The sequence below is a fragment of the Panulirus ornatus genome, chromosome 71 (genome assembly GCF_036320965.1).
Source record: "Panulirus ornatus isolate Po-2019 chromosome 71, ASM3632096v1, whole genome shotgun sequence".
Taxonomy (NCBI): Eukaryota; Metazoa; Arthropoda; class Malacostraca; order Decapoda; family Palinuridae; genus Panulirus; species Panulirus ornatus.
Window position 1 is genome coordinate 6,123,727 of NC_092294.1, and position 20,009 is coordinate 6,143,735.

Sequence of the window (20,009 nt, forward strand, 5' to 3'; positions counted from 1 at the left end):
AGAAGATCAGAGGGACTGTGAAAAACCACGACAGAAAGTGAGTGTAAGTGGACCACTGCATTAATCATCAGTGTGATTATAAGTGGAGGTATTGATCACCGCCAGACGACAGTGTTACAGCACTTGGATGGAGGGTAATGCGCCACCAGTCATCACAGTGGGGGTGTACACTGTGAGGGGCGGGGTTTGCTAGACCACTGCGTACATACACCTGTGGATATTTCTCATAATTCATCAGATGTAATTTTAAGGAATCGTACTCCATGTCCCTGACGTACAACATTGCCAGAGGATACGTGACGGAGACACGATGTGGCAAGTCAACATGGATGTGGTGTTCATTTCTGATGACTTTCTGTCCATGTCTGCGTCTTGTGTAGTGGTGATGTAAGTCCAGGCTCAGTCCTGGGAACGTAAGAATCCTGCTCATACCCCAGCGGTCCACTGACACCTCCTGATGGTGGGCCGGAGCCTCCGCTCTGGCAGGTAAACGACCTGGTATTACCGCATCGTGGGAACAAATCCACTCTGCCGTATTGCTAACTTTTGAGGAGAGGAGCAGGAGAGAGGGACGAGCACTGACGAGGCCCATTTGGGTGAGTCGTCAGAGAGGCAACACTGCAAGACATGAGTGTCCAACAACAGAGCAGATGATCCTTGTTATTCTTGGCTGAGGCTCCCTAAACAATTTACTCTCTTCTCACTTGTATTTAGCCATAGCTTAACTATATACATCATATAAATCACATATACGTCTACGTAATAAAGATAGATCCTAGTTACATATTTCTGTCTCATGAGCTGTTGGTTAGACCTATGAATATTACAGTCCCATTAACTTTTGGTTAATGGGAATTTGAAGGTAGACTCTGTAGAAATGAAATGAATTATCATACCTTGGTTGTGTTGACCATATGAGCCTTAGAGAACCACCACTGTAGCATAGGCCACATACATAGTGAGTGTGTACGTGGTCTTAGAATTATCCTCAACACCTGAAGAAGGTGTTCAAGATTTTCCAGTTGGTGGATGGAGCTTACGTTGACGACCTTAGTGACCTTGGCAGTTGATCGTCCTAAAGTCCAACCAACAACCAAAAATGCATCCAACGAACCAACCAGTCAATCAACCAATCAATCAACAAACCAGCCAACCAACCAACCAACCAACCAACCAACCAACCAACCAGCCAGCCAAGCAACCAACTAAGCAACCAACCAACTAACCAACAAACCAACCAACCAACCAACCAACCAACCAACCAACCAACCAACCAGCCAACAAACCAACCAACCAGCCAACCAATCAACCAACCAACCAACCAACCAATCAACCAATCAACCAACCAACCAACCCACCAACCAACCAACCAGTGTAGTACTTTGAGAAGCTGTGTGTCTCGGGTCCTGACGTAGTTTACGTGATTTTTACCCAACCATCACAACAGAACAGCACCATCCATGACCTCGTCAATCACCATAACTGTTGGACCCTGAAGTGTTGTCCTGCTCCTGAAGGAGGCGTTAATTTGACCCTGAAGTGTTGTCCTGCTCCTGAAGGAGGCGTGAATTTGACCCTGAAGTGTTATCCTGCTCCTGAAGGAGACGTTAATTTGACCCTGAAGTGTTGTCCTGCTCCTGAAGGAGGCGTGAATTTGACCCTGAAGTGTTGTCCTGCTCCTGAAAGAGACGTTAATTTGACCCTGAAGTGTTGTCCTGCTCCTTAAGGGGACGTTAATTTGACCCTGAAGTGTTGTCCTGCTCCTGAAGGAGGCGTGAATTTGACCCTGAAGTGTTGTCCTGGTCCTGAAGGGGACGTTAATTTTACCCTGAAGTGTTCTCCTGCTCCTGAATGAGGCATGGGAAAGACTTGGGCGTCTGAGTTGCTGATAATCTTGCCTGACAACACAAACTTCACTAAACTTCAGCTATCAAGCACGTTACGCCAGTGAGTCGGAGAGACAGCAGAGGAGGAGATGAAGACGAGCCGAAGCCACTGTCGAAGGCAAGACCCAAGCACCTTCCCTAAACGCTAAGCTAGAGAACAAGAGCAGCACAAGATGGTGTCATCAGAGTGAACATAAAACCTCCAACAGCGCCACTCACTATCATTTCTGTCCCTTGGTAGTGAGGGCGGCTGAACGAGTCACCAACACATCATGTTCGCACGGCATCAGTCATCACTACAGCTGGGTGGAGAGGCATAGTCCTGCGGTGAGTGGGAGTGAGGGAAAGTGATACACGTTCGCCAACACTTCACGAACCGGAAGGTGTAAGACGAGCAGGGAGCAGCCGGGAGGACAACCACAGGAATTGTGGTTCTGAGGATATGGGGTTATGAGTTACCCACCACTTCAACAGCTGGGGTTAGGGGACAAGCGAAGCAGCCATATCACCCAAGGAAGCCGGTGTTGTTAGAGGCACAGCCACCAAGCACACTCCAGGAGGTCGACATAAAGAGGAGCAGAAGCAGTTCAAAGCAGTTCAGGAAATGGGACGAGAGAGAGAGAGAGAGAGAGAGAGAGAGAGAGAGAGAGAGAGAGAGAGAGAGAGAGAGAGAGATCGTATCATACACCATCATACTGTGAAGTTTAGGACGACAAACAAGATCTATCTGTTTTCAACATAAATATATTTCTTGCAAGACTATGCCTTACGCTGGGTATTGTCGGGAAGGAACCTAACAAGATAACCATTTCTCAGTCAGGTAGCGACGTCATATAATGGAGAAGCCATCATCTACCTGGCATGTGGATGAACATGCTTCATTGTGTGGATGAACATGAATCTGTATGGATGAACATGCTTCATTGACGTTCGTCTGAGTGTCTGGTAGTCAGGTAAACCTCCAGTTATTGATGTCAAAAGCGACCTTAAATGTCGACTCTTGACGTGAAAATGTATAGGTCGTCCCGGGCTGGATCCTGGCTGTTGGGGATTAAGAATACTTCCCACGTATTCCCTGCGTGTCGTAGAAGGCGACTAAAAGGGGAGGGAGCGGGGGGCTGGAAATCCTCCCCTCTCGGTTTTTTTTTGTTTTTTTTTCAATTTTCCAAAAGAAGGAACAGAGAATTGGGCCAGGTGAGGGTATTCCCTCAAAGGCCCAGTCCTCTGTTCTTAACGCTACCTCGCTAATGCGGGAAATGGCGAATAGTTTGAAAGAAATATATATATATATATATATATATATATATATATATATATATATATATATATATATATATATATATATATATATGTGTGTGTGTACGTGTAGGAAGAGAGGAAAGTGATTGGTTCTCAGTGAATGTAGGTTTGCGGCAGGGGTGTGTGATGTCTCCATGGTTGTTTAATTTGTTTATGGATGGGGTTGTTAGGGAGGTAAATGTAAGAGTTTTGGAAAGAGGGGCAAGTATGAAGTCTGTTGGGGATGAGAGAGCTTGGGAAGTGAGTCAGTTGTTGTTCGCTGATGATACAGCGCTGGTGGCTGATTCATGTGAGAAACTGCAGAAGCTGGTGACTGAGTTTGGAAAAGTGTGTGGAAGAAGAAAGTTAAGAGTAAATGTGAATAAGAGCAAGGTTATTAGGTACAGTAGGGTTGAGGGTCAAGTCAATTGGGAGGTGAGTTTGAATGGAGAAAAACTGGAGGAAGTGAAGTGTTTTAGATATCTGGGAGTGGATCTGGCAGCGGATGGAACCATGGAAGCGGAAGTGGATCATAGGGAGGGGGAGGGGGCGAAAATCCTGGGGGCCTTGAAGAATGTGTGGAAGTCGAGAACATTATCTCGGAAAGCAAAAATGGGTATGTTTGAAGGAATAGTGGTTCCAACAATGTTGTATGGTTGCGAGGCGTGGGCTATGGATAGAGTTGTGTGCAGGAGGATGGATGTGCTGGAAATGAGATGTTTGAGGACAATGTGTGGTGTGAGGTGGTTTGATCGAGTGAGTAACGTAAGGGTAAGAGAAATGTGTGGAAATAAAAAGAGCGTGGTTGAGAGAGCAGAAGAGGGTGTTTCGAAGTGGTTTGGGCACATGGAGAGGATGAGTGAGGAAAGATTGACCAAGAGGATATATGTGTCGGAGGTGGAGGGAACAAGGAGAAGAGGGAGACCAAATTGGAGGTGGAAAGATGGAGTGAAAAAGATTTTGTGTGATCGGGGCCTGAACATGCAGGAGGGTGAAAGGAGGGCAAGGAATAGAGTGAATTGGATCGATGTGGTATACCGGGGTTGACGTGCTGTCAGTGGATTGAAGCAAGGCATGTGAAGCGTCTGGGGTAAACCATGGAAAGCTGTGTAGGTATGTATATTAGCGTGTGTGGACGTATGTATATACATGTGTATGGGGGGGGGGGGTTGGGCCATTTCTTTCGTCTGTTTCCTTGCGCTACCTCGCAAACGCGGGAGACAGCGACAAAGTATAATAAAAAATAATAAATATATATATATATATATATATATATATATATATATATATATATATATATATATATATATATATATATATATATATATATATATATGCATGTTCAGGCCCCGATCACTCAAAATCTTTTTCACTCCATCTTTCCACCTCCAATTTGGTCTCCCACTTGTCCTGATTCCCTCCACCTCTGACACATATATCCTCTTGGTCAATCTTTCCTCACTCATTCTCTCCATGTGACCAAACCATTTCAAAACACCCTCTTCTGCTCTCTCAACAACACTCTTTTTATTTCCACATATCTCTCTTACCCTTACATTACTTACTCGATCAAACCACCTCAAACCACATATTGTCCTCAAACATCTACTTTCAAGCACATCCACCCTCCTGCGCACAGCTCTATCCATAGCCCACGCCTCGCAACCATACAACATTGTTGGACCCACTATTCCTTATACTGCTTTCCAAGATAATGTTCTCGACTTCCACACATTCTTCAAGGCTCTCAGAATTTTCGCCCCCTCTCCCACCCTATGATTCACTTCCGCTTCCATGGTTCCATCCGCTGCCAGATCCACTGCCAGATATCTAAAACACTTTACTTCCTCCAGTTTTTCTCCATTCAAACTCACCTCCCAATTGACTTGACCCTCAACCCTACTGTACCTAATAACCTTGTTCTTATTCACATTTACTCTTAACTTTCTTCTTTCACACACTTTACCAAACTCAGTTACAAGCTTCTGCAGTTTCTTACATGAATCAGCCACCAGCGCTGTATCATCAGCGAACAATAACTGACTCACTTCCCAAGCTCTCTCATCCACAACAGACTGCATACTTGCCCCTCTTTCCAAAACTCTTACATTCACCTCCCTAACAACCCCATCCATAAACAAATTAAACAACCATGGAGACATCTCACACCCCTGCCGCAAACCTACATTCAATGAGAACCAACCACTTTCCTCTCTTCCTACACGTACACATGCCTTACATCCTCGATAAAAACTTTTCACTGCTTCTAACAACTTGCCTCCCACACCATATATTTTTAAATCCTTCCACAGAGCATCTCTATCAACTCTATCATATGCCTTCTCTAGATCCATAAATGCTACATACAAATCCATTTGTTTTTCTAAGTATTTCTCACATACATTCTTCAAAGCAAACAACTGATCCACACATCCTCTACCACATCTGAAACCACTCTGCTCTTCCCCAGTCTGATGCTCTGTACATGCCTTCACCCTCTCAATCAATACCCTCCCATATAATTTACCAGGAATACTCAACAAACATATACCTCAGTAGTTTGAGCACTCACTCTTATCCCCTTTGCCTTTGTACAATGGTACTATGCAAGCATTCCGCCAATCCTCAGGCACCTCACCATGAATCATACATACATTGTATAGCCTTACCAACCAGTCAACAATACAGTCACCCCCTTTTTCTTATAAATTCCACTGCAATACCATCCAAACCTGCTGCCTTGCCGGCTTTCATCTTTCGTAAAGCTTTTACTATCTCTTCTCTATTTACCAAATCATTTTCCCTAACCCTCTCACTTTGCACACCACCTCGACCAAAACACCATATATCTGCCACTCTATCATTAGCACATTCAGCAAACCTTCAAAATACTCACTCCATCTCCTTCTCACATCACCACTACTTGTTATCACCTCCCCATTAGCCCCCTTCACTGAAGTTCCCATTTGCTCCCTTGCCTTATGCATTTTATTTACCTCCTTCCAAAACATCTTTTTATTCTCCCTAAAATTTAACCCCAACTCTCATTTGCCCTCTTTTTCACTTCTTGCACCTTTCTCTTGACCACCTGCCTCTTTCTTTTATACCTCTCCCACTCATTTGCATTTTTTCCCTGCAAAAATCGTCCAAATGCCTCTCTCTTCTCTTTCACTAATAATCTTACTTCTTCATCCCACCACTCACTACCTTTTCTAATCAACCCACCTCCCACGCTTCTCATGCCACAAGCATCTTTTGCGCAATCCATCACTGCTTCCCTAAATACATCCCATTCCTCCCCCCACTCCCCTTACCTCCTTTGTTCTCACCTTTTTCCGTTCTGTACGCAGTCTCTCGTGGTACCTCCTCACACAAGTCTCCTTCCCAAGCTCACTTACTCTTACCACTCTCTTCACCCTAACATTCTCTCTTCTTTTCTGAAAACCCCCACAAATCTTCACCTGCGCCTCCACAAGATAATGATCAGACATCCCTTCACTTGCACCTCTCAGCACATTAACATCCAACAGTCGCTCTTTCGTGCGTCTATCAATTAACACGTAATCCAATAACGCTCTCTGGCCATCTCTCCTACTTACATACGTATACTTATGTATGTCTCGCTTTTAAAACCAGGTATTCCCAATCACCAGTACTTTTTCAGCACATAAATCTGCAAGCCCTTCACCATTTCCATTTACAACACAGAACACTCCATGTATACCAATTATTCCCTCAACTGCCACATTACTCACCTTTGCATTCAAATCCCCCATCACTATAACCCGATCTCGTGCATCAAAACCACTAACACACTCATTCAGCTGCTCCCAAAACACTTACCTCTAATGATCTTTCTTCTCATGCCCAGGTGCATATACACCAATAATCACCCATCTCTCTCCATCAACTTTCAGTTTTACCCATATCAATCTAGAATTTACTTTCTTACACTCTATCATATACTCCCACAACTCCTGATTCAGGAGTAGTGCTACTCCTTCCCTTGCTCTTGTCCTCTCACTAACCCCTGACTTTACTCCCAAGACATTCCCAAACCACTCTTCCCCTTTACCCTTGAGCTTCGTTTCACTCAGAGGCAAAACATCCAGGTTCCTTTCCTCAAACAAATGAGTGGGAGATGTATAAAAAAAGAGGCAGGAGGTCAAGAAAAAGGTGCAAGCGGTGAAAAAGAGGGCAAATGAGAGTTGGGGTGAGAGACTATTATTAAATTTTAGGGAGAATAAAAAGATGTTTTGGAAGGAGGTAAATAAACTGCGTAAGACGAGGGAACAAATGGGAACTTCAGTGAAGGGGGTTAATGGGGAGGTGATAACAAGTAGGGGTGATGTGAGAAGATGGAGTGAATATTTTGAAGGTATGTTGAATGTGTTTGATGATAGAGTGGCAGATATTGGGTGTTTTGGTCGAGGTGGTGTGCGAAGTGAGAGGGTTAAGGAAAATTATTTGATAAACAGAGAGGAGGTAGTAAAAGCTTTGCGGAATATGAAAGCCGGCAAGGCAGTGGGTTTGGATGGTATTGCAGTGGAATTTATTAGAAAAGGGTTGACTGTATTGTTGACTGGTTGGTAAGGTTATTTAATGTATGTATGATTCATGGTGAGGTGTCTGAGGACTGGAGGAATGCGTGCATAGTGCCATTGTACAAAGGGGATAAGAGTGAGTGCTCAAATTACAGAGGTATAAGTTTGTTGAGTATTCCTGGTAAATTATATGGGAGGGTATTGATTGAGAGGGTGAAGGCATGTACAGAGCATCAGACTGGGGAAGAGCAGTGTGGTTTCAAAAGTGGTAGAGGATATGTAGATCAGGAGTTTCCTTTGAAGAATGTATGTGAGAAATACTTAGAAAGACAAATGGATTTGTATGTAGCATCTATGGATCTGGAAAAGGCATATGATAGAGTTGATAGAGATGCTCTGTGGAAGATATTAAGAATATATGGTGTGGGAGGCAAGTTGTTAGAAGCAGTGAAAAGTTTTTATCGAGTATGTAAGGCATTTGTACATGTAGGAAGAGAGGAAAGTGATTGGTTCTCAGTGAATGTTGGTTTGCGTCAGGGGTGTGTGATGTCTCCATAGTTGTTAAATTGGTTTATGGATGTGGTTATTAGGGAGGTGAATGCAAGAGTTTTGGAAAGAGAGGTAAGTATGCAGTCTGTTGTGGATGAGATAGCTTGGGAAGAGAGTCAGTTGTTGTTCACTGATGATACAGCGCTGGTTGCTGATTCATGTGAGAAACTACAGAAGCTGGTGACGGAGTTTCGTAAAGTGTGTGAAAAAAGAAAGCTGACAGTAAATGTGAAAAGAGCAAAGTACAGTAGGGTTGAGGGTCAAGTTAATTTGGAGGTAATTTGATTGGAGAAAAACTGTAGGAAGTGAAGTGTTTAAGATATCTGGGAGTGGATTTGGCAGCGGATGGAACCATGGAAGCGGAAGTGAATCATAGGACAGGGGAGGGGACGAAAGTTCTGGGAGCCTTGAAGAATGTGTGAAAGTCGAGAACATTATCTCGGAAAACAAAAATGGGTATGTTTGAAGAAATAGTGGTTCCAACAATGTTGCATGGTTCCAAGGCGTGGGCTATGGATAGAGGTGTGCGGAGGAGGATGGATGTGCTGGAAATGAAATGTTTGAGGACAATATGTGGTGAGAGGTGGTTTCATCGAGTAAGTAGTAATAGGGTAAGAGGGATGTATGGTAATAAAAAGAGTGTGGTTGAGAGAGCAGAAGAGGGTGTTTTGAAATAGTTTGGTCACATGGAAAGAATGAGTGAGGAAAGATTCACACAGAGGATGTATGTGTCAGAGGTGGAAGGAACGAGGAGAAGTGGGAGACGAAATTGGAGGTGGAAAGATGGAGTGAGAAAGATTTTGAGTGATCGGGGCCTGAACATGTAGGATGGTGAAAGGCGTGCAAGAAATAGAGTGAATTGGAACGATATGGTATACCGGGGTCGACGTGCTGTCAATAGATTGAATCAGGGCATGTGAAGCGTCTAGGGTAAACCATGGAAGGTTCTGTGGGCCCTGGATGTGGAAAGGGAGCTATGGTTTCGGTGCATTGTTACATGACAGCTAGAGACTGAGTGTGAACAAATGTTGCCTTTGTTGTCTTTTCCTAGGCTACCTCGCACACATGAGGGGGGAAGGGGTTGTTATTTCATTGTGGCGAGGTGGCGATGGGAAGGAATAAAGGCAGACAGTATAAATCATGTACATGTGTATATATGTATATGTCTCTGTGTGTATATATATGTATACGTTGAGATGTATACGCATGTATATTTAGGTGTGTGGACGTGTATGTATAAACATGTGTATGTGGGTGGGTTGGGCCAACCCACCCATATACAAATGTATATACATACATATCCATATATATATATATATATATATATATATATATATATATATATATATATATATATATATATATATATATAAAATTTTTTTTCAAACTATTCGCCATTTCCCGCGTTAGCGAGGTAGCGTTAAGAACAGAGGACTGGGCCATTGAGGGAATATCCTCACCTGGCCCCCTTCTCTGTTCCTTCTTTTGGAAAATTAAAAAAAAATTGAGAGGGGAGGATTTACAGCCCCCGCTCCCTCCCCTTTTAGTCGCCTTCTACGACACGCAGGGAATACGTGGGAAGTATTCTTTCTCCCCTATCCCCAGGGAAAATATATATATATATATATATATATATATATATATATATATATATATATATATATATATATATATATAAAAGATGTATAAACATGTATAAAAGAAAGAGACAGGAGTTCAAGAGAAAGGTGCAAGAGGTGAAAAAAAGGGCAAATGAGAGTTGGGGTGAGAGAGTATCATTAAATTTTAGGGAGAATAAAAAGATGTTCTGGAAGGAGGTAAATAAAGTGCGTAAGACAAGGGAGCAAATGGGAACTTCGGTGAAGGGCGCAAGTGGGGAGGTGATAACAAGTAGTGGTGATGTGAGAAGGAGATGGAGTGAGTATTTTGAAGGTTTGTTGAATGTGTTTGATGATAGAGTGGCAGATATAGGGTGTTTTGGTCGAGGTGGTGTGCAAAGTGAAAGGGTTAGGGAAAATGATTTGGTAAACAGAGAAGAGGTAGTGAAAGCTTTGCGGAAGATGAAAGCCGGCAAGGCAGCGGGTTTGGATGGTATTGCAGTGGAATTTATTAAAAAAGGGGGTGACTGTATTGTTGACTGGTTGGTAAGGTTATTTAATGTATGTATGACTCATGGTGAGGTGCCTGAGGATTGGCGGAATGCGTGCATAGTGCCATTGTACAAAGGCAAAGGGGATAAGAGTGAGTGCTCAAATTACAGAGGTATAAGTTTGTTGAGTATTCCTGATAAATTATATGTGAGGGTATTGATTGAGAGGGTGAAGGCATGTACAGAGCATCAGATTGGGGAAGAGCAGTGTGGTTTCAGAAGTGGTAGAGGATGTGTGGATCAGGTGTTTGCTTTGAAGAATGTATGTGAGAAGTACTTAGAAAAGCAAATGGATTTGTATGTAGCATTTATGGATCTGGAGAAGGCATATGATAGAGTTGATAGAGATGCTCTGTGGAAGGTATTAAGAATATATGGTGTGGGAGGAAAGTTGTTAGAAGCAGTGAAAAGTTTTTATCGAGGATGTAAGGCATGTGTACGTGTAGGAAGAGAGGAAAGTGATTGGTTCTCAGTGAATGTAGGTTTGCGGCAGGGGTGTGTGATGTCTCCATGGTTGTTTAATTTGTTTATGGATGGGGTTGTTAGGGAGGTAAATGCAAGAGTTTTGGAAACAGGGGCAAGTATGAAGTCTGTTGGGGATGAGAGAGCTTGGGAAGTGAGTCAGTTGTTGTTCGCTGATGATACAGCGCTGGTGGCTGATTCATGTGAGAAACTGCAGAAGCTGGTGACTGAGTTTGGAAAAGTGTGTGGAAGAAGAAAGTTAAGAGTAAATGTGAATAAGAGCAAGGTTATTAGGTACAGTAGGGTTGAGGGTCAAGTCAATTGGGAGGTGAGTTTGAATGGAGAAAAACTGGAGGAAGTGAAGTGTTTTAGATATCTGGGAGTGGATCTGGCAGCGGATGGAACCATGGAAGCGGAAGTGGATCATAGGGTGGGGGAGGGGGCGAAAATCCTGGGGGCCTTGAAGAATGTGTGGAAGTCGAGAACATTATCTCGGAAAGCAAAAATGGGTATGTTTGAAGGAATGGTGGTTCCAACAATGTTGTATGGTTGCGAGGCGTGGGCTATGGATAGAGTTGTGCGCAGGAGGATGGATGTGCTGGAAATGAGATGTTTGAGGACAGTGTGTGGTGTGAGGTGGTTTGATCGAGTGAGTAACGTAAGGGTAAGAGAGATGTGTGGAAATAAAAAGAGCGTGGTTGAGAGAGCAGAAGAGGGTGTTTTGAAGTGGTTTGGGCACATGGAGAGGATGAGTGAGGAAAGATTGACCAAGAGGATATATGTGTCGGAGGTGGAGGGAACAAGGAGAAGAGGGAGACCAAATTGGAGGTGGAAAGATGGAGTGAAAAAGATTTTGTGTGATCGGGGCCTGAACATGCAGGAGGGTGAAAGGAGGGCAAGGAATAGAGTGAATTGGAGCGATGTGGTATACCGGGCTTGACGTGCTGTCAGTGGATTGAAGCAGGGCATGTGAAGCGTCTGGGGTAAACCATGGAAAGCTGTGTGGGTATGTATATTTGCGTGTGTATATATATATATTTCTTTTTTTTTCTTTGCTTTGTCGCTGTCTCCCGCGTTTGCGAGGTAGCGCAAGGAAACAGACGAAAGAAATGGCCCAACCCACCCCCATACACATGTATATACATACGTCCACACACGCAAATATACATACCTACACAGCTTTCCATGGTTTACCCCAGACGCTTCACATGCCCTGATTCAATCCACTGACAGCACGTCAACCCCGGTATACCACATCGATCCAATTCACTCTATTCCTTGCCCTCCTTTCACCCTCCTGCATGTTCAGGCCCCGATCACACAAAATCTTTTTCACTCCATCTTTCCACCTCCAATTTGGTCTCCCACTTCTCCTCGTTCACTCCACCTCCGACACACATATCCTCTTGGTCAATCTTTCCTCACTCATTCTCTCCATGTGCCCAGACCATTTCAAAAACACCCTCTTCTGCTCTCTCAACCACGCTCTTTTTATTTCCACACATCTCTCTTACCCTTACGTTACTCACTCGATCAAACCACCTCACACCACACATTGTCCTCAAACATCTCATTTCCAGCACATCCATCCTCCTGCGCACAACTCTATCCATAGCCCACGCCTCGCAACCATACAACATTGTTGGAACCACTATTCCGTCAAACATACCCATTTTTGCTTTCCGAGATAATGTTCTCGACTTCCACACATTCTTCAAGGCTCCCAGGATTTTCGCCCCCTCCCCCACCCTATGATCCACTTCCGCTTCCATGGTTCCATCCGCTGCCAGATCCACTCCCAGATATCTAAAACACTTTACTTCCTCCAGTTTTTCTCCATTCAAACTTACCTCCCAATTGACTTGACCCTCAACCCTACTGTACCTAATAACCTTGCTCTTATTCACATTTACTCTTAACTTTCTTCTTTCACACACTTTACCAAACTCAGTCACCAGCTTCTGCAGTTTCTCACATGAATCAGCCACCAGCGCTGTATCATCAGCGAACAACAACTGACTCACTTCCCAAGCTCTCTCATCCACAACAGACTTCATACTTGCCCCTCTTTCCAAAACTCTTGCATTCACCTCCCTAACAACCCCATCCATAAACAAATTAAACAACCATGGAGACATCACACACCCCTGCCGCAAACCTACATTCACTGACAACCAATCACTTTCCTCTCTTCCTACACGTACACATGCCTTACATCCTCGATAAAAACTTTTCACTGCTTCTAACAACTTGCCTCCCACACCATATATTCTTAATACCTTCCACAGAGCATCTCTATCAACTCTATCATATGCCTTCTCCAGATCCATAATTACTCCATACAAACCTATTTGCTTTTCTAAGTATTTCTCACATACATTCTTCAAAGCAAACACCTGATCCACACATCCTCTACCACTTCTGAAACCACACTGCTCTTCCCCAATCTGATGCTCTGTACATGCCTTCACCCTCTCAATCAATACCCTCCCATATAATTTACCAAGGAATACTCAACAAACTTATACCTCTGTAATTTGAGCACTCACTCTTATCCCCTTTGCCTTTGTACAATGGCACTATGCACGCATTCCGCCAATCCTCAGGCACCTCACCATGAGTCATACATACATTAAATAACCTTACCAACCAGTCAACAATACAGTCACCCCCTTTTTTAATAAATTCCACTGCAATACCATCCAAACCTGCTGCCTTGCCGGCTTTCATCTTCCGCAAAGCTTTACTACCTCTTCTCTGTTTACCAAATCATTTTCCCTAACCCTCTCACTTTGCACACCACCTCGACCAAAACACCCTATATCTGCCACTCTATCATCAAACACATTCAACAAACCTTCAAAATACTCACTCCATCTCCTTCTCACATCACCACTACTTGTTATCACCTCCCCATTTGCGCCCTTCACTGAAGTTCCCATTTGCTCCCTTGTCTTACGCACTTTATTTACCTCCTTCCAGAACATCTTTTTATTCTCCCTAAAATTTAATGATACTCTCTCACCCCAACTCTCATTTGCCCTCTTTTTCACCTCTTGCACCTTTCTCTTGACCTCCTGTCTCTTTCTTTTATACATCTCCCACTCAATTGCATTTTTTCCCTACAAAAATCGTCCAAATGCCTCTCTCTTCTCTTTCACTAATAATCTTACTTCTTCATCCCACCACTCACTACTCTTTCTAATCAACCCACCTCCCACTCTTCTCATGCCACAAGCATCTTTTGCGGAATCCATCACTGATTCCCTAAATACATCCCATTCCTCCCCCACTCCCCTTACTTCCATAGTTCTCACCTTTTTCCATTCTGTACTCAGTCTCTGCTGGTACTTCCTCAAACAAGTCTCCTTCCCAAGCTCACTTACTCTCACCACCCTCTTCAACCCAACATTCACTCTTCTTTTCTGAAAACCCATACAAATCTTCACCTTAGCCTCCACAAGATAATGATCAGACATCCCTCCAGTTGCACCTCTCAGCACATTAACACCCAAAAGTCTCTCTTTCGCTCGCCTGTCAATTAACAAGTAATCCAGTAACGCTCTCTGGCCATCTCTCCTACTTACATACGTATACTTATGTATATCTCGCTTTTTAAACCAGGTATTCCCAATCACCAGTCCTTTTTCAGCACATAAATCTACAAGCTCTTCACCATTTCCATTTACAACACTGAACACCCCATGTATACCAATTATTCCCTCAACTGCCACATTACACACCTTTGCATTCAAATCACCCATCGCTATAACACGGTCTCGTGCATCAAAACCACTAACACACTCATTCAGCTGCTCCCAAAACACTTGCCTCTCATGATCTTTCTTCTCATGCCCAGGTGCATATGCACCAATAATCACCCATCTCTCTCCATCAACTTTCAGTTTTACCCATATTAATCGAGAATTTACTTTCTTACATTCTATCACATACTCCCACAACACATGTTTCAGGAGTACTGCTACTCCTTCCCTTGCTCTTGTCCTATCACTAACCCCTGACTTTACTCCCAAGACATTCCCAAACCACTCTTCCCCTTTACCCTTGACCTTCGTTTCACTCAGAGCCAAAACATCTAGGTTCCTTTCCTCAAACATACTACCTATCTCTCCTTTTTTCACATCTTGATTACATCCACACACATTTAGACATATATATAAATATATATATATATATATATATATATATATATATATATATATATATATATATATTTTTTTTTTTTTTTTGCTTTGTCGCTGTCTCCCGCGTTTCCGAGGTAGCGCAAGAAAACAGACGAAAGAAATGGCCCAACCGACCCCCATACACATGTATATACATACGTCCACACACGCAAATATACATACCTACACAGCTTTCCATGGTTTACCCCAGACGCTTCACATGCCCTGATTCAATCCACTGACAGCACGTCAACCCCGGTATACCACATGGATCCAATTCACTCTATTCCTTGCCCTCCTTTCACCCTCCTGCATGTTCAGGCCCCGATCACACAAAATCTTTTTCACTCCATCTTTCCACCTCCAATTTGGTCTCCCTCTTCTCGTTTCCTCCACCTCCGACACATATATCCTCTTGGTCAATCTTTCCTCACTCATTCTCTCCATGTGCCCAAACCATTTCAAAACACCCTCTTCTGCTCTCTCAACCACGATCTTTTTATTTCCACACATCTCTCTTACCCTTACGTTACTTACTCGATCAAACCACCTAACACCACACATTGTCCTCAAACATCTCATTTCCAGCACATCCATCCTCCTGCGCACAACTCTATCCATAGCCCACGCCTCGCAACCATACAACATTGTTGGAACCACTATTCCTTCAAACATACCCATTTTTGCTTTCCGAGATAATGTTCTCGACTTCCACACATTCTTCAAGGCTCCCAGGATTTTCGCCCCCTCCCCCACCCTATGATCCACTTCCGCTTCCATTGTTCCATCCGCTGCCAGATCCACTCCCAGATATCTAAAACACTTTACTTCCTCCAGTTTTGCTCCATTCAAACTTACCTCCCAATTGACTTGACCCTCAACCCTACTGTACCTAATAACCTTGCTCTTATTCACATTTACTCTTAACTTTCTTCTTTCACACACTTTACCAAACTCAGTCACCAGCTTCTGCAGTTTCTCACATGAATCAGCCACCAGCGCTGTATCATCAGCGAACAACAACTGACTCACTTCCAAAGCTCTCTCATCCCCAACAGACTTCATACTTGCCCCTCTTTCCAAAACTCTTGCATTTACCTACCTAACAACCCCATCCATAAACAAATTAAACAACCATGGAGACATCACACACCCCTGCCGCAAACCTACATTCACTGACAACCAATCACTTTCCTCTCTTCCTACACGTACACATGCCTTACATCCTCGATAAAAACTTTTCACTGCTTCTAACAACTTGCCTTCCACACCATATATTCTTAATACCTTCCACAGAGCATCTCTATCAACTCTATCATATGCCTTCTCCAGATCCATAAATGCTACATACAAATCCATTTGCTTTTCTAAGTATTTCTCACATACATTCTTCAAAGCAAACACCTGATCCACACATCATCTACCACTTCTGAAACCACACTGCTCTTCCCCAATCTGATGCTCTGTACATGCCTTCACCCTCTCAATCAATACCCTCCCATATAATTTACCAGGAATACTCAACAAACTTATACCTCTGTAATTTGAGCACTCACTCTTATCCCCTTTGCCTTTGTACAATGGCACTATGCACGCATTCCGCCAATCCTCAGGCACCTCACCATGAGTCATACATACATTAAATAACCTTACCAACCAGTCAATAATACAGTCACCCCCTTTTTTAATAAATTCCACTGCAATACCATCCAAACCTGCTGCCTTGCCGGCTTTCATCTTCCGCAAAGCTTTTACTACCTCTTCTCTGTTTACCAAATCATTTTCCCTAACCCTCTCACTTTGCACACCACCTCGACCAAAACACCCTATATCTGCCACTCTATCATCAAACACATTCAACAAACCTTCAAAATACTCACTCCATCTCCTTCTCACATCACCACTACTTGTTATCACCTCCCCATTTGCGCCCTTCACTGAAGTTCCCATTTGCTCCCTTGTCTTACGCACTTTATTTACCTCCTTCCAGAACATCTTTTTATTCTCTCTAAAATTTAATGATACTCTCTCACCGCAACTCTCATTTGCCCTCTTTTTCACCTCTTGCACCTTTCTCTTGACCTCCTGTCTCTTTCTTTTATACATCTCCCACTCAATTGCATTTTTTCCCTGCAAAAATCGTCCAAATGCCTCTCTCTTCGCTTTCACTAATAATCTTACCTCTTCATCCCACCACTCACAACCCTTTCTAATATATATATATATATATATATATATATATATATATATATATATATATATATATATATATATATATATACACATGTACATGAATTCATACTGTCTGCCTTTATTCATTCCCATCGCCACTTCGCCAGACATGTAATAACATCCCCCTCCCCCCCCTCATATGTGCGAGGTAGCGCCAGTAAAAGACAACAAAGGCCCCATTCGTTCACACTCAGTCTCTTGCTGTCATGTAATAATGCACCGAAACCACAGCTCCCTTTCCACATCCAGGCCCCACAGAACTTTCCATGGTTTACCCCAGACGCCCTGGTTCAATATATTGACAGCAGGTCGACCCCGGTATACCACATCGTTCTAATTCACTCTGTTCCTTGCACTCTTTTCACCCGCCTGCATGTTGAGGCCAAGATCACTCAAAATCTTTCTTACTCCATGTTTCCACCTCCAATTTGGTCTCCCACTTCTGCTCGATCCTCCACCTCTGACACATATATCCTCTTAGTCAATCTTTCCTCACTCATTCTCTCCATGTGACCAAACCATTTCAAAACACACTATTCTGCTCTCTCAACCACAATCTTTTTATTTCCACACTTCTCTCTTAGCCCTTACATTGCTTACTCGATCAAACCACCTCACAACACATATTGTCCTCAAACATCTCATTTCTAGCACATCCACCCTCCTGCGCGCAGCTGTTTCCATAGACCACGCCTCGCAACCATACAACATTGTTGGAACCACTATTCCTTCAAACATACCCATTTTTGCTTTCCGAGATAATGATCTCAACTTCCAAACATTCTTCAAGGCTCCCAGAATTTTTGCCCCCTCCCCCACCGTATGATTTACTTCCGCTTCCATGGTTCCATCCACTGCCAGATCCACTCCCAGATATCTAAAACACTTTACTTCCTCCAGTTTTTCTCCAATCAAACTTACCTCCCAATTGACTTGACCCTCAACCCTACTGTACCTAATATCCTTGCTCTTATTCACATCTACTCTTAACTTTCTTCTTTCACACACTTTACCAAACTCAGTCACCAGCTTCTGCAGTTTCTCACATGAATCAACAATCAGCGCTGTATGATCAGCGAACAACAACTGACTCACTTCCCAAGCTCTCAACCACAACAGACTGAATACTTGCCCCTCTTTCCAAAACTCTTATAAACAAAATTCTTCTATACTCTGATATAAAAATAAGAGCAAAACCACCCCCTCTATACTCAGTATTAAACCCCGAGACCAATTCTGATTCCCCTTCGGCAAAATCAAAAGGAGTTCGATTAGTTTCAGCTAGACAAGACGCTAACCACACTCCACTCAAAGGCAAAGTAATTCATAAAAACCAAACTTTCTCTTGGTATAACCTAAATAGTTCTAAGTTAAACCTTTCAGTTAAAAATAAAAACCTTAACAAGACCAAAGCTAAACTAACTTCATAAGAAATAGTTTGGGCTACAGCCCGCAACCTCCCAAGCAACGAATATTTTCTATTAGAAGACCAACCTGCTCTTATAACAGGATAAACTCCTAATCTTAGGCAACACAAAAAAAATAAAGCCCCCATATAAAAATTTATCATTCCTAAATCATAAGGCATAACTGACCATCCAACCAAAGAAACAGTCAAACTAAACACAGGAGACAAATAATATACAAAAAAATTAGACAGAACTGGAAAGGTTTGTTCTTTAGAAAACAGCTTCACTGCATCAGAAAACGGTTGCAAAATTCCAGCAATCCCCACATTAGTAGGCCCCTTACGAATTTGCACATATCCTAGAACTTTACGCTCCAACAAAGTCACAAACGCTACAGCAACTAATACACAAATAATTACTAACAAATATTTTAAAGAAGAAACAATAAAAATAATTAACCAAGCTTATTTAAAAACAAACAAGTCAGCATATTACCTATAGACGTCAAATTCTATATAATTAGATCCTAAGTCTAATGCATAATTCTGCCAAAGTAATATTCCATATTAAAAAATTATTTCAACTCTTAAATCCTTTCGTACTAAAAGAATTACATTTTTTATAGGAGATAGAAACCGACCTGGCTTACGCCGGTCTGAACTCAAATCATGTAAAGATTTAAAGGTCGAACAGACCTCCTCCAATAGCCCATACGCCACCAAGGATCTTTAATTCAACATCGAGGTCGCAAACCATTTTTTCTATATGGACTCTCAAAAAAGATTACGCTGTTACCCCTAAAGTAACTTGATCTGATTTCTCCAATAGAGGATCAATACAATTTACATATTAAAAATAATTAAATTTATAAACAAAGCAGTTACTTATTGTACTCCTGTCGCCCCAACAAGATATTTTAACTTAATAACACTAGATATACAACTAATCTCTAAAATTTATTAGTTAAAGTATAAAGATTTATAGGGTCTTATCGTCCACCTATATTATTTAAGCCTTTTCATTTTGCAATGGAGACAGTTAATTTCTTGTTCAACCGTTCATACCAGTCCCCAATTAAAGGACAAATTATTATGCTACCTTAGCACGGTCATACTACCGCGGCCGTTAAATTTAATCATCACTGGGCGGGCTAGACTTTATATAAACTTTCATAAAGACATGTTTTTGATAAACAGGCAGAAATTATTTTGCCGAGTTCCTTTACTGCATCTTCAATTTATTAACAAAATACAATTTTTATTTCATTTAATCAATTTTCAACAAAGACAATTATACTAATAAGATCATTATTTCTA

At 42.5% G+C, this 20,009-nt stretch overlaps 1 pseudogene; it reads right to left on the reverse strand.

Annotated features, from left to right (window-relative positions):
- Positions 1-19,449, reverse strand: part of LOC139747931 (NADH-ubiquinone oxidoreductase chain 1-like) — a 20,610-nt pseudogene extending 1,161 nt beyond the window's left edge.
- Between the last annotated feature and the right edge of the window lie 560 nt (positions 19,450-20,009).